This window comes from Macrobrachium nipponense, chromosome 2, assembly GCF_015104395.2.
Source record: "Macrobrachium nipponense isolate FS-2020 chromosome 2, ASM1510439v2, whole genome shotgun sequence".
Taxonomy (NCBI): domain Eukaryota; kingdom Metazoa; phylum Arthropoda; class Malacostraca; order Decapoda; family Palaemonidae; genus Macrobrachium; species Macrobrachium nipponense.
Genome location: NC_087201.1, coordinates 9,156,442 through 9,178,143, shown reverse-complemented (window position 1 = coordinate 9,178,143; position 21,702 = coordinate 9,156,442). Strand labels below are relative to the sequence as shown.

Below are 21,702 nucleotides of genomic sequence, written 5' to 3'. Positions count from 1 at the left end.
CTAGTACTGTCACGGAACCCTAAACCGTGAGGCAAGCCCCAAACTAGTAAGGGCGAAGCCTTCCTAGAAAGGGACTCCCGGAATCAACATTGATATGGGTTTCACACCATACCAATACCAACCCCAGGTTTCTTTACTTGAAAGTAAAAGGGGTTCAAAAGTAGGAAGTAAAGTAAGAGGCGACTTATGCTCGTAGAGCCTGTTCCATTGTTAGTAAGTTTGATTTGGTTCAAGTCTTCAGCTATAAGTGGCAGCTAGCCAAAAGTAGTATCTGAAAACCCCTTCCTTCCTTCCTCACCCATTAAACTTACACATATAATTTCAACTGTTACAAAATCTACATGAGCATCTATAAATTAAGACACATTGAACCATGGAGAGTGAATCCAGAAATAAGATATTTGTATGGAACAATGACAATCTGAAAATATATCAATATGAATTATATATCGAAGAATAGAAGAATTCATCGAAGAACAATCTAAGAACTCATCGAAGAACAATCTAAGAACAATCGAAGAACAATCTAAGAACTTAAAGTCATATTTGCACTTTCTTCACCACACTGCTTAGTGCAGTTCTATTGCAGTCACTTCACCAGCACAAATAGCACTACCGCACTCACAGTTGCACTCACTTCACCAGCACTGCTTAACTACTGACAATAAAATTATGTATGTACACAAACATTTCACTTACCATAAACCCATTGACTAATTATTTCAATTCAATGATTTCCTATAAAAAAAATTACCAAAATAATAGTTTTGACTATCTGAACACTATTTAGCATCAAATGATTAAATAACCGACTATCTTCAAACTATTTAGCATTGAATGATTAAATAAACTGCCTATCTACAAGCTATTTAGTGTCAAATGATTAAATAAAATGACTATCTACAAACTATTTAGCTTCGAACGATCCAATAAACTGCCTATCTGCCTACTATTTAGAATAATTATTAAATAAACTTATTATCTACAAACTATTTAGCATCGAATGATTAAATATACTTTTACTATCTGCAAACCACTTATCCTCGAGATATTGAATAAATTATTTGAATATCTGAAAACTAGCTAAACTGGAAATAGGTTATGTAAATTAATTGAACCTGGAATAATGAGTGAATCCGGAAATAAGATAATTAAATGGAACAATGACTTAATCCGAAAATAAGGTATAAAGTTCATGAAAAAACTATCAAAGAGCTCTACGAAGAACAATCGAAGAACTCTAAGAACAATTGAAGAACTTGACTCATATTTGCAGTTTATTCACTAGCGCTGATTAGTGCCGTACTATTGCACTCACTTCATCCGTGCTACTTAGTGCCGTACTATTGCACTCTTCACAATCACTTAGTGCCGTACTATTGTAGTCACTTCACTAGCACAGATAACACTACTGCACTCACTTAATCACCGTTTCGCACTATTGCACTCAATTCACCAGCACTGCTTAACTACTAACACAATTAAAATATATGTACACAAACATTTCACCTCGTCTACCATAAACCTATTGATTCAAATTATTTAAATTCCAGGATTTGACAAAACTATCATATTAATAGTTTTGATTGTCTGCACAAGATTTAGCATCAAATGATTAAAACACTGTCTGCAAACTATTTAGCATCGAATGATTAAATACAAGACTATCTGCAAATTACTTATCCTCGAGAGATTAAATAAATTCTCTGACTATCTGAAAACTATCTCGCGAGATTAAATATTCTCTGACTATCTGAAAACTATCTAGCCTCGAGAGATTAAATATTTTTTTTATTATCTCCAAACTATTCAGTCTATAGAGATTAGATAAATTCTTTGGCTATCTGCTAACTATTTAGCCTTGAAAGAGTAAATACTTTCTTTGACTATCTGCAAACTATTTAGCCTCGACGAGATGAAATTAAGTTTTTTTTCCTTTATAAAAGAAATCGGTAACTGGCTTATACAAACCTCCAATCCATGTCAAAATCCGGAAAGAGAACTTCAACCCTGTATTTAAGTCTTCAGAGTAAAGATGATCCAGTACAGTTTCCTGTAACAAAAATAAAATAATCTTAATTTGTTGTCTCTCCAGGTGTCCATTAAAGCAGCTTTTGCCACTGGAACGCACTACTCTATTTTTTCTATCTATTAAGAGAACATTTGAGCTTCATTTTAATGGAGCTTCATTTTAATGGAACTGTAATTAATAAGCATTATAAAGATTCTTTACCACTTAATATCCATACGTTTTTGCAATCTATTCATTCTTAAAAGATTTGACCAAGGGTGAATTCCGACTAAACAAAATATGTTGGAGAAACTTCCAACAAAAAATCAAATACCCTATTCACAGAGGACAGCATGTGCCCCAAATTTTTCAGAATATGAATAATTTCTCATCCGCTTTCATACACAAAATCTGTGGGACGACAAATTCCCCAGAAGTGCAATACATTCTTTTTGTAACTTCTCTATTTAGTGTCATTCAACATAAAGTGGAAGGAACTACTATCGGAACTGAAGAATTACAAATGGTTTGGAGATCTCATTAAGGTTGTCTTTTTTTTTTTTTTTTTTATTGGAATGTCATTATCCTTTTAATCTAGGTTCCAAATATTCATAATTTCTAGTGTAATATTGAGTGTGACTTTTGTAGGAAACAAGAACTAAACAAAAGAGAATTCTTTAACTTCAGGAAATCATTAACGTACATTATCCATCAATATTTTCTCCTCCTAAGGTTAATTTTATTTTATATCTTAGAAGCTGTTCCCTTAAAATAGATAATTATTTCTCAAAGATTATGTCTACTTGCCCATTAGAGGCATCCTAGTAAAAATAAGACAAACACTAAAGGAAAAGGGAATGCTATTAATGGCATGCTCACCTAAATATTTTATCTACAGACACCACTTTTTCACAAACATTCATAATACACCCGCACTGCATAGACGCAAGGAGTTTGTTTCTTCTGAGCAGCAGAGATGATCCAGTACATCATCCTGAAACAAAAGAAAAATATTCATTTGCTGCTCTGATACATGATTTCTGTTTAAAATGTCAAAAAATGTTAGGAGTTCTATTTTCATGAAAATATGACATTATAAAATTGATTAGCCAATTAATAAAACTAAGTTTACCGGCTGTTAAAGGTTAACACTTCAGAGAATTAGCTCAAAAATAACTAATTTGGTAAAATAATTATATTTGTATTTTAATGCAGTCTTATTGGCATAAATTTGAACCATTAATTCTTTTCAAGGAGTTCACCAAGTCTGAAATCTGACCAGAAACAAACAAACATTTGTTGGAGAAGCTACCCACAAACACTAAAGTACCTGAAAGCCCCTTCCTTCCTTCTTCAGCCATTACCTGACAAATAAAAGTTAAACATACCAAGTTTTCAACAGTTACAAAATCTACATTAGCATCTGTAACTAGATTGGTGCTAACCAACTTGAACTATGGCATTCAATTCAAAAACACTAGTATCGCATAGCCTCAAACACTAAACATACAATGAGATATTGTAAACTTTGTACAAAAACTATTAACCTATAGCCTCTAAGTATACTATAATTTCAGGATTGACTAAAAATAAAACCTATCTAATGAAATAATCAGTTTTAACTATCTTCAAATTATTTAGCATAGGAAGATTAAACAAATATCCGACTGTCACCAAACTAACAGAGATTGAAGGCTTATTCAGGTCCCCCACCATTTCCATACTGGTCGTAGCAGGACCCCCATTATCAAATTCTCTGTTTATTCATCAGATGTATTTGATCACATTGTAAATTCCACATTTGTTTTACTTTCCATATCATTAAACACTGACACCTTCACTGGTTGGATCATCCATCCTTAGATTAAAATTAACGCAAATAAAAACACTAGCAGGAGATATTCTATCAGTCCAGTCAAGCAATCGACCCAACTCAACCTTTCCTTGGAAAGTGATTGATTGGGAGTTATCTGGCGTCACAACTACCAGGGTCCTCGGAAAGTGAAGGAAGCTATGCGCAGGTGGGGTCATACCAGCAATCTTGGCAGTTTCATAGTCTTTCAGCCATGTCTCAGCAATGGCAAAAATGGCCATAAAATTAAACTAATTTTAATTTTCTATTAGCAATCATTGCCATGGTCTATATAATCAATAATCCTCTTCATTACATAATGTAAGGTCTTGCATTCTTTTCAGTTTAGTGCATGACCATCCGTTTGATATTTGCGACCATGACAATTTATAGAGTTAGTTTCAACAGCAACAGTAACATTCTTTTTGCTTACTTCACCAAGATACACACATTATTTGTGATTCACTAATCACCACAACATCTAAACCATTCTTTCATTATCATCCCTATTGCAAGAATGACAGGCCACCACCGCAGTGATTTTACTAGCCATAGTGACTAGGTTAGCCGCATTAACGGGGGTAGGGCAGAGTAAAAAAGTTAGATAGTCAATTCTCCGTTTCAAACCGAGTAAAGCAAAAAAATGACTGATCCGCAAACCGAGTAAAGTGAAAACATGACTGATCCGCTCTCGCACACACTTCATCCTGACAAAATATATTCAAATTCATGACTCCTAGAAATCTGAAAATAAAATATTTAAATTCATGACGCATATAAATCTGAAGAGAAGTTTTCTAAATTCAGACACCTGGAACGATAATAGATTGAAATTCGTGCAGCTTAGATTTTGTAAAAGCATCCTCTTTGAATACAAAATTTCACGAGCCGAGACTTGAACCTGTGCTGTTATGGTCACTAGTTAGCCACAGATCATACATCATGATGATCCATGTTGCCACTGTCTCACCGCGTTGAGGCCATGACCGTCGAGACAGTAGGGGACGTCAATGCCAGGGAAGGATCGGCCTGTCAAAGCCTCCCCTCCCCTAGTACTGTCACGGAACCCTAAACCGTGAGGCAAGCCCCAAACTAGTAAGGGCGAAGCCTTCCTAGAAAGGGACTCCCGGAATCAACATTGATATGGGTTTCACACCATACCAATGCCAACCCCAGGTTTCTTTACTTGAAAGTAAAAGGGGTTCAAAAGTAGGAAGTAAAGTAAGAGGCGACTTATGCTCGTAGAGCCTGTTCCATTGTTAGTAATTTTGATTTGGTTCAAGTCTTCAGCTATAAGTGGCAGCTAGCCAAAAGTAGTATCTGAAAACCCCTTCCTTCCTCACCCATTAAATTGCAAAATAATTTTACAAAATCTACATGTGCATCTATAAATTTAAGACACGTGGAACCGTGGAGAGTGAATCCAGAAATAAGATATTTGTATGGAACAATGACAATCTGAAAATATATCAATATGAATTATATATCGAAGATCAATTGAAGAACTCATCGAAGAACAATTGAATTCATCGAAGAACAATATAAGAACAATTGAAGAACTCATCGAAGAACAATATAAGAACAATTGAAGAACTTTAAGTCATATTTGCACTTTCTTCACTACACTGCTTAGTGCCGTATTATTGCCTCAATTCACGAGCACTGCTTAGTGCTACTCTATTGCAGTCACTTGCAGCACAAATAGCACTACCACACTCACTTCACCAGCACTGCTTTGCACTGTTGCACTCACTTCATCAGCACTGCTTAACTACTGACAAAATAATGTATGTACACTTAACTACTAACACAAAATAATATATGTACAGAAACATTTCACCTACGTCTACCATAAACCCATCGACTCAAATTATTTCAATTCAATGATTTCCTATAAAAGAAACTTACCAAAATAATATTTCTGACTATCTGAAAACTATTTAGCATCAAATGATTAAATAAACAAACTATCTACAAACTATTTAGCGTCAAATGATTAAATAAACTGAACTATCGAAAATATTTAGCGTCAAATAATTTAATATACTTTTACTATTTGCAAACTACTAATTCTCGAGAGATTGAATAAATTATTCGAATATCTGAAAACTAGTTTATCTGGATATAAGTTATCTAAATTAAATGAGCCTGGAATAATGACTTAATCTGGAAATAAGGTATCTAAATTCATGAAAAAACTATCAAAGAACTCCACGAAGAACAATTGAAGAACACTAATAGTCATATTTGCAGTTTCTTCACCAGCCCCGATTAGTGCCATATTATTGCAGTCACATGACAAGTACTGCTTAGTGCCTAACTATTGCACTCATTTCCCAATCCCTGCTTAGTGATGTTGCTATTGTAGTCACTTCACCAGCACAGATAGCACTACTTCACAAAGATCCACACATACTTTATACACTAATCACCACATACACAAGCTCATCTCCATTATCATCCTGATTGCAAGGACAGGTCACCACCGCAGTGATTTTACTAGCCTTACCGACTAGGTTAACAGCATTAACGGAGATAGGGCAAAGTAAAAAAAATTAGATTATCATTTCTCTGTTTCAAACCGAGTAAAGCGAAAACACGACCAATCTGCATGCACGCTCTTCATCCTGAAAAAATATATTCAAATTCATGACTCCTAGAAATCTGAAAATAAGATATTTAAATTCATGACTCATATATATCTGAAAAGAAGGCTTCTAAATTCAGACAACTGGAACAATAATAGAATGAAATTCGTGCAGCTTAGATTTTGTAAAAGCATCCTCTTTGAATACAAAATTTCACGAGCCGAGACTTGAACCTGTGCTGTTATGGTCACTAGTTAGCCACAGATCATACATGATGATGATCCATGTTGCCACTGTCTCACCGCGTTGAGGCCATGACCGTCGAGACAGTAGGGGACGTCAATGCCAGGGAAGGATCGGCCTGTCAAAGCCTCCCCTCCCCTAGTACTGTCACGGAACCCTAAACCGTGAGGCAAGCCCCAAACTAGTAAGGGCGAAGCCTTCCTAGAAAGGGACTCCCGGAATCAACATTGATATGGGTTTCACACCATACCAATACCAACCCCAGGTTTCTTTACTTGAAAGTTAAAGGGGTTCAAAAGTAGGAAGTAAAGTAAGAGGCGACTTATGCTCGTAGAGCCTGTTCCATTGTTAGTAAGTTTGATTTGGTTCAAGTCTTCAGCTATAAGTGGCAGCTAGCCAAAAGTAGTATCTGAAAACCCCTTCCATCCTTCCTCACCCATTAAACTTATAAATATAATTTCAACAGTTACAAAATCTACATGAGCATCTATAAATTTAAGACACGTGGAACCGTGAAGAGTGAATCCAGAAATAAGATATTTGTATGGAACAATGACAATCTGAAAATATATCAATATGAATTATATATCGAAGAACAATTGAAGAACTCATCGAAGAACAATTGAACTCATCGAAGAACAATTGAAGAACAATTGAAGAACTTTAAGTCATATTTGCACTTTCTTCACCACACTGCTTAGTGCCGTATTATTGCCTCAATTCACGAGCACTGCTTAGTGCTGCTCTATTGCAGTCACTTGCAGCACAAATAGCACTACCACTCTCACTTCACCAGCACTGCTTTGCGCTGTTGCACTCACTTCATCAGCACTGCTTAACTACTGACAAAATAATGTATGTACACTTAACTACTAACAAAATATTATATGTACACAAACATTTCACCTACGTCTACCTCATAAACCCATAGATTCAAATTATTTCAATTCAATGATTTCCTATAAAAAAAACTTACCAAAATAATAGTTTTGACTATCTGAACACTATTCAGCATCAAATGATTAAATAAACCGAATACTATCTTTAAACTATTTGGCATTGAATAATTAAATTAACTATCTTCAAACTATTTAGCACCGAATGATTAAATAGACAATCTAAAATATTTAGAGGCAAATGATTAAATATGCTTTTACTATCTACAAACTACTTATCCTAGATAGATTGAATAAATTATTCAATTTAATAGCCTACCTCTGACACAAACCCTACTCATTATCACAACAGGAAAAGAGCATGACATACTCAAATTATTGGAATTTATTTTAATTTCAATCTAACTTATATTTAATAAACAAAACAATTATTCAACAACCAAAACAACTTACATTAAAGAGTAGATCCACTAATAAAACTTTGTGACATTGCCGTATATTACCTTTTTCCCTAGACATGGCCAAAGATACATAATAATGTAAAGCACTTATCACAAATGTTGACGTTGACGTATTCCAAAATTGTCGTTGTCTTGAAGTTAGAACGTTCAGTTTTGTTCTGGGTTAATTTCCTATTACAATGTAGATGCCGGCCTTGCTAATGAGAAACTCTTACTGTAACTGTTCGCCGTGGCTTTGGTAACCTCCGAGGTAATTTACTTCTTACCTTTGACAGGTACATATTACGCACGCGCGAACTTAAGACCTATTAGGCAATTACTAATTTAAGTAATTTAATTCATAAGTTTAATTTTATTATTCATTTTACTTATCATTAACGCTAATAGTTACTATACTAAGTAGCATTAAGTTATTTACTTTTAACTTATTAAGAAAAATAGAAAGCTTCGAGTGAAGCTAACGACCGAATGGCTATTCCCCACAGTCGGACACAAATATCAATCCTTTCTGATTTCTAACACACTCCTCACAAAGGATTGAGATTATAGAATTGCAATGAATATCTTCATTAACCATACATTATTTATTAAGGCCACCTTAAATCTGGCTACTGTGTCAAACAATTATTTCCAACAACGCTAAATAAAAAGTATGGCTAAGTTACTTTAGTATCATCCTCACGTTACTGAAAGTGTAGCATTTTAACTTTAGTCTTCACTTTATTTTAAGTGTAGCATTTTATTTAAATATTTACACCAATTTTAACTTAGCTTAGTTTACTATAGGCTATCCCCTAATTTTACTTTTTGTTTACGTATTTAGTTTTATTTATTTAATACCTAAAAAGTAATTATTTGCAATGCCCTTAATCCTTATTTAAAGTTAAAGAATAAAACATTTAATAAAGTATATCCTCACACTGAAAAAGTTTAGAGTGTGTAGCATTTTAGTCAAAATAAAAACTTTATTATTAGTAATTACAGTAAATATACTGAAAAGCAGTATTTACAAATTATCTAAATTTTCCCTTAGCATTCTTTCAAATCTTTCGGTAGCCTTTCTCTTGGGTCTTACAGACCTTTCGCCTTGTTCAACGTGAATAGATTCAGGTTTATTTATACTGCCTGTTTCTACCTCAATTTCCATTGAATTATCTCTGGTTTGCCTTTCTCTTATAGCATGTGTCACTGACAGTTCCATAGGATAAAGATTACAAATAGAATGATATTCTATAGCCCCATTAGCTTGCTTTAGTTTCACTGACCTAATATTATTGTCAAATCCTAATATTAATTCTAATACCTTACCATCATCCAAAATGGTCTGGGCTTATTTATTGCTTTAATTAGGACAATGTCACCAACTTTAATTCTATTTTCCCACTTACTTTGGTACAAATTTCTGCTATGTTCTCTCAGGCTTAAGAGATAATTTTCATACCACAATTTCTTAAAATTTTCAATAATTTCTTCCTGTATTTCTACAGTTCTCTCTAAAGAAGGTTGACTAGAATCGTCCAACCAAACATCATCTTTTCTCAAAATGAGGGATGAATTACCATGCAATTTGATAAAGGAATTTGGAGTTATAAACTAAATTTTCTGAGCTTGATCTATATGTTAAAGGCCTGGAATTTATCGCTAATTTAATATTAGAAAGGGTAGTTAATAATTCAAAGTAAGTTCATTTAGATCTTCCTATTACTTTATAAAGACAATTCTTTAATACTCTAATCAATCTCTCCCAAGCAGAACCAACCCATGCTGAATATAAAGGAATTTTAATGTGTTTGATATTACATTTCCTTAATTCAGATTGAAATTCCTGCGACTCCAAAGACCTTTCAAGGATACTTCCACCCTTGAGAAAAGACTTAGCGTTGTCACTGTACAGGTATTGTGGTATTGTGTACATATTACTGAATCTTTGGAAAGCGAGAACAAAATTTTTAGTGGACATGTCTGGTAACAATTCAAAGTGCACAGCGCGCACGTTAAGACAAGTGAAAACTAATATGAACATTTTTGTGGTCCTACCACTCAACTCATCCCTAACCCAAAGGTGTCCGGTGAAATCAATACCTACATGCTGAAAAGGCTTGACTAAATTCATGTGGTGTTTAGGCATATCTGTAAACTTCGGGTATCTGTAAGCTAAGGCATTATATTTCCTACATATATTACAACTACTCAGCTCAGTCTTTACTGCTGACCTACCCTTGGGAATCCAAAATCCCTGTTCCCTGAGGTAGTTTAATGTAGTGCCTATTCCTAAATGCTGTACCTTCAAATGACAATGCTTTATTAACAATGAGGTGAACCTATGCTCTTTAGGAAACAATACTGGGTATGAACATCACAAAGTCAAAGTACAAACACTTAGATATTCTTCCCCTAGACCTAATTATACCCTTTGAATCTAAAAATAAATTTAAATTGGACACTAGAGGAGGTATATTATTAGTAACATTGGCACTGCTTTGTAAAAAAATCTAATTCTACTGTAAAGTATTCTTTCTGTGCAATTTTCACCCAATACTCTAAGGCTTTCTTTTTAGGATCACCACCCTTTAATCTACTACAAAATTTGAACAAGTAACTGGTAATTCTTAACAATTGTTCATAATTTGAAATTTTATTTATATTGAGAATACCAGCGTTTACTTTATTTATTTGCATAGTGCATACTGTACTTATTTGATGCTTATAGTAAGGCGATATGCTCAATAAAGGGTAAAGAGGCCACTTGTCAAAATCATTACTCAACCATTCTGAACCTTCTAGCCAATGAGTTTATTTACTTAAACATTTAGTATAGGATAAACCTCTGGTGATCATGTCAGCAGGATTTTCTTCTGTATTTACGTAGTGATATAAGACAGGTAGTTTAAATAGCTTAGATATTTCAACTTTAAGACCATCTGCCTCAAGTACTCTATCTCTAACAAATTTAGATTTTATTTTAGTTTCTCTGGTCAATAGCCAATTCAAAACCACTTGAGCATCAACACAAATATTAATGAATTGAAAATTTATATTATTGTAGGCTTCTAGTAAAGAAGGTAAACATTTAAAAGCTAGAATTACTCCCATTAGTTCCAAAGTGGGGACACTATGATCATTTCTCTTATTCAGTGGAGCCAATTTAGATTTGGAGAACAAATAAGAACTTATCATTTTGATTAACTGCATAGGCCACAAAACCATAGGCCTCCACAGAGCTATCACAAAAAATGTGAAGACCATACGAGTCTAGTTCATTAAGGGACTCTCTAGGAAATTTAAGTTCAGATAACATTTCAAAATCTCTACTAATAATTTTCATTTCCCCACAAATGTCTTTAGGTAAATTTTGATCCCAACCAACATCTAATTTCCATATTTTTCTCATTAAAATTTTTCCTCTTATTGTTACAGGAAGGACTATATTCAAAGGATCAAATATTTTAGAAGTTTGTGACAATACTTTTCTTTTTGTGTCTGCTTCTGGATCTATTTTACAAGGCGCAAGACTAAAAGAATCATTTTTTACGTTGAATCTATAACCCAATACTTTATCCTCTTCGCAAGAATGTTCAACAAGTCTATTATCAGACGCCATTTCTTCTCTCAACTCTATACAATTGGAGTTCCAAGACCTTAAAATAAAGCCCCCTTGTTCCATCTTATCATTAGCTTGCTTATACAAATTTTTCATTTCATCAATGTTGTTACCAGTTACAAGAAGATTGTCTACATAAAAGTTATTAGTTAATATTTCTTAACACTTATCATCAGGATAACTTTCTGCGTGATGTTTCATAACAAAATTTAATATAAAAGGTGAAGAAGTGTAACCAAAAACTATTGTTTTGTAGCGATAAGATACTAATTTATTTCCCAGTTTCCAAAAGAAACAATCTATTTTTGTCCACTTCATTTTTTAATTTAATCATCAAAAAAGCTTGTTTGACGTCACTCAACATTACATATTTATTAGTTCTATAGTAAAAGAGCAATTTCAGTATTGAGCCATTAAATCTATCCCAGGATAAGCTGCTTCATTAAGTGAAGGCAATTCCCTGTAGTTTTTAAAGAACAGTTAAATACTGGCCTGATTTTTGTGGTAACTTGCTCTTCTAATTTTATAACTGGTCTATGGGGAATCCATATATACTTATGATAGTCAGAAGGACTTACTTTAATTTCCTCGATTATACCATCCTCGAGTTGTTTATCAAAAACTTCCTGGTATTTGTCAATGAGACCCTTTTTACCAAGATACTCTACTGTTCTGTCTAATACCTTAAGTGAAACAAAATGATTAGATGGGACGCTGTCAATTTTATCAGTATACCAGGGCAATTCTACATGATAAAATCCATTATCAAAAGAGATCCCCTCTCTAAATCTTGTCAATTTGTTCTTTATCAAAGGAGACCAATTCTATTTCACACTTTTTTATTCCCAAGGATTCAAGACTAAAAAGGTGTTCGAGTCCATTGTCTACCTCACTGTCTTCTACTATATGCTAATGGATTGAAATAAGATTTTAGAGGATCCATTACTAAATTTACCACGCTTTTTGTTTTAACATTCAGTGTTTTCTTATTAACCATGGAGTCCATAACAGCTCTACTTTCAGCCTCATCCAAAAAGTTGAACACATTACCTACAGGAGCTACTCTATTATTTACGACTAAACAAGCTCCACCCATCATTTTAGTCCAAGTTACCGAAGGTAAAAACTGAATGGTATCTATTCCTAACAGCATGTCAACCTTCATACTTTCATGGTTTCTGTGGTCACAAAAAGTCTCATCCAATAAAGCAATATTATTTTCTTTAAATTTATTATTTGATTCATGCCAGGCACTTCAAAGTTTATATTGAGCGATTTGTCAACTAATAAAGGTATGAATATTAAATTATTGTTTATATTTATTCCAGTGGACATTTGCTTGAAGCCCTTAGTTTCTTGCCCTATATATGTGCTTACATCACATTCCAAAGCAAACAACGCCTCTACATCCTGACAAAGATCTTTAGCTGCAGATTCGGAAATATATGACCGCTGACTGCCAGTGTCAAACAAACATCTGACTTTCCTAGCCTTTTTGCCATTTCTTAAATACAAAGTCATAGTGGGTAAAATATGAGACGCATCAAAACTTCTTTGAGCAAAAACATAAGCTTACGTTAGTTTTAGGTAGGTAGTTCGGCTTTATTCAAAGAAAGGGCACAATGGAGTTATGTGTTCCCTCTTTCTACACAACAGACATTCAAACCTTAACTTATTGTTTCCCGTAACATTCATTGTCTTCGTGCCCTGAACCAGCGCATCTAGTGCATAGTGAAAGTTCCCTCAGTCTGGCCAATTTATCATTATAATTATTAAAGTTAACACATTTTCCCAAAGTATGGCCTTCAGCTGCACACAATTTACAAATTAACTTAGTTACTTTATTTGCAAATTTAACATTTTGAATCGTACTTACACCTACCTTATTTTCTTTAGGTAAATGAAAGCTGCTAGGACTAGGTTTACTAGAGTTTTAGTGAGGGTCTTTTTTCTATTGGAAACAGTTTTAGATAAAGTTTTGATAATTTCATTATAATTAGAAAGAATGTCAGATATATTAGGATAATTGGTATTTAATTTGTGAGCCAACTCTCTCTTTACAGGTATGGGGAGTTTATTAAATACTATATGACTCACAAATTTATGCCCAGAGGACCCCACTTCCAATAAATCAATATTATGTGCTTTCAATTCATGCAGATAGGATTTGATTTCGTTGAGGTAAACTTTCACCCACGACGAGAATTCTAGATCATATTCAGCACTTGGTGCAGCACTCAAAAGGTTCTTAAAGTCTCGTCAACAATATAATTTACGTCAAGGAATTCTTCTTTTAACATTCAATTGCCAAGTGGTATTACGGTCATAAAAGTCAAATGCTTAACTACCTTCAAGGCATAGTCAAATGCTTAACTACCTTCAAGGCATAGCCCCTAAGGTACTCCTGTAAATATATTTGTTTGGCAGAATCGGACAGATTTTTTCTGGACCCAATGACATTATTAAATTGATTAAGAAATGAATTGAAAGCAAATTTATCTTTCTCCTCTCCACTAAAGATTCCACATTCTAAAGGAGGGGGTTTCCTATCAGACATTCATTCTAGAAATCATTTCTAAAACTTTATCGGCATATAAGTTGCTAGAAAACTCCCCACTTAACTCACTTATGAATTGTTCATATTGGTCAAGCTCTAATAGACTAACCTGAATGCTATATTCTGCCTGACTATCTAACTCCTCATTATAATATTGTTCATCACTGTTCATTATTTCATGTGTCTCCAAAACATTATTAATTTATTCATCAAAGTGTTTAACCTGCTCGATCTCTTTTTCGATTTCAGTTATTTGAGTCTTACAAAAGGAAGAAGTCAATCTATTATCACCATGAAGCTCCGTTAGCTTCTTTAAGTAAATAGTTACCTTCCGTTTGTGTATTCCCCGCATCCTCCTCAAGGATGATATAATATTCATAGGGTTAAACTCTTCCTCTTTATCAGACATGATTAACTAATTATACTCGATAGATTTAGTATCAATAGCCTGCAAATATTTAAAAGATAACACCCCACCTAAAGTTATCGATGCTTACGGGTTACCGAGTACATTATATATGAACATGAAATAGATTATAACACAATATAGATTATAACACATAATATAAGTTACTAATTACGTCGCACTTGAGTTCCATATTGGTTACCATTCGAAATACCGAGCGACAGTTAGCCAGTTAGCCGTTTCTAAAAAAATCACCTAGTTTACCTCCGAAATATTATATGGAATACACCAGTTAGCCGTTTCTAAAAAATCACCTAGTTTACCTCCGAAATATTATATGGAATACACGACAATTTTGGAATTATATTGGAATTTATTTTAATTTCAATCTAACTTATATTTAATAAACAAAACAATTATTCAACAACCAAAACAACTTACATTAAAGAGTAGATCCACTAATAAAACTTTGTGACATTGCCGTACATTACCTTTTTCCCTAGACATGGCCAAAGATACATAATAATGTAAAGCACTTATCACAAATGTTGACGTTGACGTATTCCAAAATTGTCGTTGTCTTGGAGTTAGAACGTTCAGTTTTGTTCCGAGTTAATTTCCTATTACAATGTAGATGCCGACCTTGCTAATGAGAAACTCTTACTGTAACTGTTCGCCGTGGCTGTGGTAACCTCCGAGGTAATTTACTTCTTACCTTTGACAGGTACATATTACGCACGCGCGAACTTAAGACCTAGGCAATTACTAGTTTTTTTTTTTTTTAAGTAATTTAATTCATATGTTTAATTTTATTATTCATTTTACTTATCATTAACGCTAATAGTTACTATACTAAGTAGCATTAAGTTATTTACTTTTAACTTATTAAGAAAAATAGAAAGCTTCGAGTGAAGCTAACGACCGAATGGCTATTCCCCACAGTCGGACACAAATATCAATCCTTTCTGATTTCTAACAAAATAGCTCGAGTAAATATCACGCGATTTCCAAATATACGTACCAAAATTCACTTTCAAAAAGTGAATTGCAATTAAGAACTTAATAAATTTAAGACAAATAATCACTCACGACATAGACAAAACCCAGTACCGGCTCCAAGAAGTCATCTTACTCACTTCACAGAGTCAAAATTAAACTGATTTTCGGAGGACGGTAGGTCGCCTTGTCATCTGTGGAACGCAGGAGAGAGACAAGTCGGAAACTAGAGCGAATTTGACCATTAGGTAGTTATATTGTCCACAACGAGGCACTTCGGCAATGACGTCGTGCCGAATTGATCGAAGACCAGAAGAGAATGTTGTCGTTATACCGATAAGGTCTCTTCGCTCATTCCTCTGTTTATCGTCTGATTAAGAATATTTTCAAAAATTATTTTTATACCATTAGTTTCAAGAAGCCAGAGAGAGAGAGAGAGAGAGAGAGAGAGAGAGGGGGGGGGGGGGGGGGCGGGTAGTGTTGGGGTGGGAGAAAATGAAATACCTTGTTAGAGCCTAAAACTGATTCACTGATGGATTGTTTTTAGCATAATTAATTATGAATATTTCTACGAGACAAACCAGTGAAGGAATTAGCTTATTAACAACGAAATGTCAAGGCTAGGTTTGCGCCAAGGCAGAGACCAGAGAGAGAGAGAGAGAGAGAGAGAGAGAGAGAGAGAGAGAGAGAGATTAAATTTAAGGCCAGCGAAAGCGCATCAATTCTCTTTCCAAAACGTAATGGTTATTATTAGAGTATTTAACCTTTCTCTAATGGCAAACACTTCGAGTACTAAAATGGAGAACAATTTGATATAGTGTTATTACTATTTAGAAAAGACCATCTGCAAGGATCGAAGGCCCTGTAGGAAGGAAACGGTAGCATTGGCGGGGGTGGGGGGACACCGAATATTGGTCCCACAAACCTGCATGTCTCTGCAATCACTGTAGGAATTGGTGTTGTTTAATCTAATTTGGTTTCTTATATATTTAGCGATGCTCAGCTTGGCAGTCTGAATTACACGAAATTAAATCAAATTTAATTGGTATGAAGACCCAGAAACTATGTCAAATATGTTAAGTATTTTTATCATTTGATTCAATCATATATTTAAAAGCTACTGTTTTATAAATTAACGTTTAAATCACTTGACGATAATGCTCTCTCTCTCTCTCTCTCTCTCTCTCTCTCTCTCCAACATTTCAGGCACAGCGGATTACTTTTATTATTTATTTATTTATTTTGTTTAATCCCTGGACCATAATGCATCGGGATTTGTGTAATTCACTGAAGTTCGCTGAATCATTCTCCAACCGGCCCTTAGCTCTCCCTTCTACAGACGTCGCGGCGTAGCTCAGAGTAGGACTGGGTCTCATGATTCCTATCCTGCTGTTAGCATTTATCGAAAAACCCTTTTATCCCTGAATGGAGAGAGAGAGAGAGAGAGGAGAGGAGAGAGCGAGAGAGAGAGAGAGAGAGAGAAAACTGGTTTCCGATTACAGAAAAGGAGATATATGTTGGTTCATCAATACGTAAATTTTTCTTTGGATTTCATTTACATATTCAGTAATTCCAAAGGGATTAATGAATTCATTCTTGGTTTCACGGATATTATAGCTTAAGTCGAGGTTGACTTTATGTTTTAAAGAATCTCACGGATATTCTTGTTGCGAATTCACTATTAGGCGGTTCAGCTCTTAGAAAATGAGAGCCCTGTGAATATAAGTAGTCAGATTGTAAGAAGCAAAGCTCACACACACACGCGCACGCACAAACACACACACTCACACATCACACATACTCACACACTTTGCCATTTTTTGAAATAGCCGGAATAAAACTGTATGAAAAGAAAGGTTAGTAAGCCCTTCTCTATCTCTCTCTCTCTCTCTCTCTCTCTCTCTCTCTCTCTCTCTCTCTCTATCCTGCGGTAATGACTGAGTAACTACTCCGCCGTCTCTCTCATTTCATATAGAAATGAAGTTTGAAAGACCAAGATGAAATGTGGTTTACACAATTTCATGGCATTCTAAATTGATAAACACTTTCCAAAGTTCCCAAGATGACTAATATTGAGACCGGTTTTTATATGAAAGTTATCACACCTTTGTGTAGACTATAAACATCTCTCTCTTATACCTGTCTCAATACTTAAATGGTGGTGCATTTATTTTTTTTTTTTTTATTTAATAATCTACATACAATTTTTACAATAATTCTTTACGATGAAATCAGCATGATTTGATTCTACTAAATATAAATGACCGTTCTATAATGAATTAAATCCTTCCAAGAATTTCCCAAAGGTTTTCGTAATCTTATGAGATTATCAAAAATTAATTTTATATCTTCTTTGTATTGCATGCTCTTCATTCTTACACGGTCCTTTATATTTTGTTTTTTTTGTTCAGGCAATAAATTTGTGTTTCTGCATGACCACATAGTTGTGATATAAGAACACAGGAATAAAATACATATATTCTTGACTCGAAGATCTTTACAATTTATATCAAAATATAAAACCTGATGTTTTTATTTTGAGGCTTAAAACCACAAATATCCTCAATTCTACTTAAGAACCAATCAAATACAGGTCTGCTTCTCTTACAAAAATAAAACAAATGAATTGCTTTCTTTATCATATTGCAATGATCGCATAAATTGTTTCCAGACAGGTTAAACGTGTACAATCTTTGTTTTGTCATTAATACATCATGTAGATACTTATATATTAGATCTTTATCAAAAACACTTATAAATTTACTCTCATGAAAATTTACCCATATTAATTTCCAGTTAAAAAGGGGATATCTTGATTCAACAGTAATAGGTACTTTTTTCAGTGAAAACTGGTACAAAATCTTATTGGGATTATTGGCAAACATGGGACAATCGATACATGTATCTATTCCATCCAAAATAATACTATAATAAGGACTGGGATGGTTACCCACTAAACCTTCACTTACTTCGCTGGGTATCAAGTTCACCAATCTTAGGGAAGTATAATGTAATAACAAATATTGCACACCCTTACTACCTATATAAGTTTTCAGAAAAGAGTTGATTAATAATGCAAAGGCTTTGGTTACACAGTTAAACATATTCAGACCTCCTTCCCTCTTTTTCCTATACACAGTAGTTCTTTTCACGGGTTCATATCTACCATTCCATAAATACTTGAAACATATCTTCTCAATCAAGTTCCCGTAACTATTGCTTAAAGGATATATGTGGCCAACATACCAAAGTTTTGCTAATAAACAGGTATTGATATAAGCAGACCTTTGAAAGATTGTTAATTTTCTGCCAAAGAGCGATTTACTTTGACACTCTAATGCATTTATCACCTTATTCCAGTTTTGTTGTAGCGTAAGCTGATAATTGTTGCAATGAAAAATCCCCAAGGTATATAAATACGCGGTTTCCTTTTTTATCCAATCAATCGGCCATACATTCTTAAATTTCCATTTCCCCATGCCATAAATTTCTAGATTTCCATTTCTATTAATTTTGCTTCCAGTTGCCTTTTCAAAATCTCCAACTATTCTATCGACTTCTAATAAACTATTATCAGAGCAAATGATGATATTCGTGTCGTCTGCATAACCAATGGCTTTGATCGTAAAGCCCCCAGGCAGGAATAGTGGCGTAACAGAGTTGTTTGCGTTTAAGGCTGCATAAAAAGGTTCCTGGTACAAGGCATACAACATCATGCTCAAAGGGCACCCTTGCCTTACCGATCTGGATACTGCGAAAAATTCACCAATGAAGTTATTTATACATAATGCGCTCTCAGCATTTTCGTACAACATTTTTATCCAACAACGTATTTTTTCCCCAAATCCGATTTTACACATTATTTTTAGCAGAAATTTTATATTTACCATATCAAATGCTTTGTACCAATCAAGCTTTAAAAATGCTGGCCTCCTTATCATTCTCATTAACATAATACATAATATCCCTTATAAGCATGTTACATTGTACAATGCTTCTCCCGGGAACTGAACAGTATTGACCTTCATTAATGATTTTCCCCATTACTAATTTCATTCTTTCAGCTAGTAATTTCGCTATGATTTCTTATAGTTACTACATATAAAGTAGGGAAATTGGCCTCCAATTTTTCAAGTCTTTCTCATCACCATCCTTCTTTATAAGTGTAATTATACCCTTATATTGCAAACCTCCTAATTTCATAATTCTTAATATAAAATTTACTAATTCAGTAAAATCATCGCCTATGATATCCAGTTTCGCTATATAAAATTCAGCTGGGAGCCCATCAATACCTGGAGTTCGACTGTTTGCAAATTTTTTCATTGTACGAAATATTTCTTTCTTATCAAACTCCTGTTCTATTAATTCCCTATCACCATCATCAAGTTTACATTCTATATATTTTAAAAGTTTTTTTTTGCATATCTTGGTCTCCTATATCACAAGAGTACAAATCTGAGTAAAACTGCTTACAAGACGTTTGAATGGCTGGAAAGGACCGTACTTCTGTTCCCCACTTATCCCTCACACAAGTCATAATTTTCTTAACTTGCCTTTCTCGTTGTTTACCAATTAAGTATTTTGATATTTTCTCGCCACACTGTATGTCTTTTAATCTTGTTCTTATCTTAATACCTTCGTTCAGTTCATCCCTAATTGTTTGGATTCTATTTTTAATTCTCTTTATTTCTTCCATATCAGGGTTCCCTGTCTGGTAAGCAGTTTCGTGTAAAGACCTTAGTCTATTTTCAAGAATATTCAACATATTATATCTCATTTTCTTTTTCATACTACCCACTTTACTATAAAATTCCTTAACTTTAACTTTACTAAGTTTCTCCCACCATTCAAGCATGGAGTCATAATTACATCTCTCTCTTTTCCATTTTATCCAATGGTCTTTAAAATCCTCCTTAACTCCCGAAACCTCAAGGAGAGAAACATTAAGTTTCCAATATGATTTCCCAAATTGTAACACATTATCTAATTTAACATCACATAAAAAACAAGAGTGATCAGAAAATGATGTTCTGCTACTGTTTTTGAATATTTCACATTTGCGATTAAGTCAGCCATATATATTCTATCTAATCTTGCAGCATAATTTTTCCTCATAAATGTATATTCAGGAATTTTTGGGATAATATTATGTACATCTTTCAATTTCAAAACACTGACAATTTGTTTTAACGTATTTGAAAAATTAGAAGTTTTTGGTTCAGAAGAATCCTTATTACTTATAATACAATTCCAATCAGCTCCAACAATACATCTACTCACATTGTTTTGCATAAGAGGGAGCATAACTTCCTCAAAAAATTCTTCTCTTTCACCCTGACAATTCGCCCCAGAGGGTGCATAAATACACATAACAATAATCTCTTCTCCTTGAATGTTTACACTAATCATACTTAGTTTCTAGAGCTAGCATGTTTATAAATGCTTATTATCTCAGCATTTAGTTTCTTATTTATCATTATTGCAGTTCCACCTTAATATTTATGGGTCGGATTTCAGAACAACGCATAATAATTTAAACAAATAACAAAAAGTAATATTGCTCATGGTCCTTTATATTATGTTCTTGTAACAAAATGATATCAATATTATGATAGGTAAGAAAAGTATTCAAATTCATCTGTTTGTTTACATCTGAAAGACCATTAATGTTAAGAGTTCCAATACGAATGAAAATGATTGTTTAAGGGTAATACATGTCTATTAACTAGGTATTTTGGGGTTCGTACTTTGTTTCAGGCCCTGGTATTTCTATTTTTCTCTTTTTTGCATTTACTTTTTTCGTTTTTGCTACTACTGCTTTAGCATTACGACTTAGAACTAAGTTTTTTTTCTTCGTTTGTACCACTTTCCATTCTTCCTGGTTACAGGGCAACTGAGAATCGTCTGATTCTGTACCATCATCTAACATCAATCCAATGCCAATTGCATAACAATCGGGAAAAGGGAAAATTCTCTCTTCTAAATTTAATCTCTCCTGGGTTAGCGGTAGTATTTTTCGGCATTCGAGATCTGAAATTGGATCCAGACCCTCTCTTGGACCGTGTCCTCCTCGCAGTCCTCTTCTTCC

At 33.9% G+C, this 21,702-nt stretch overlaps 1 long non-coding RNA gene across 6 annotated transcripts in view; it reads right to left on the bottom strand.

Annotated features, from left to right (window-relative positions):
• The window catches only part of LOC135220474 (uncharacterized), a 140,739-nt gene that overhangs the window by 106,954 nt on the left and 12,083 nt on the right, over positions 1-21,702 (bottom strand). For 4 of the 6 annotated variants that reach the window (XR_010315699.1, XR_010315702.1, XR_010315701.1 and 1 more), the window contains exons 1-3: positions 15,705-15,807; positions 2,891-3,005; positions 1,972-2,053 (exon numbers count right to left, since the gene is read on the bottom strand). This is a non-coding gene — a long non-coding RNA (uncharacterized LOC135220474). Of the gene's footprint in view, positions 1-1,971; positions 2,054-2,890; positions 3,006-15,704; positions 15,808-21,702 lie in introns of those variants that run through there. The other 2 variants (XR_010315703.1, XR_010315700.1) reach the window with 2 other exon arrangements.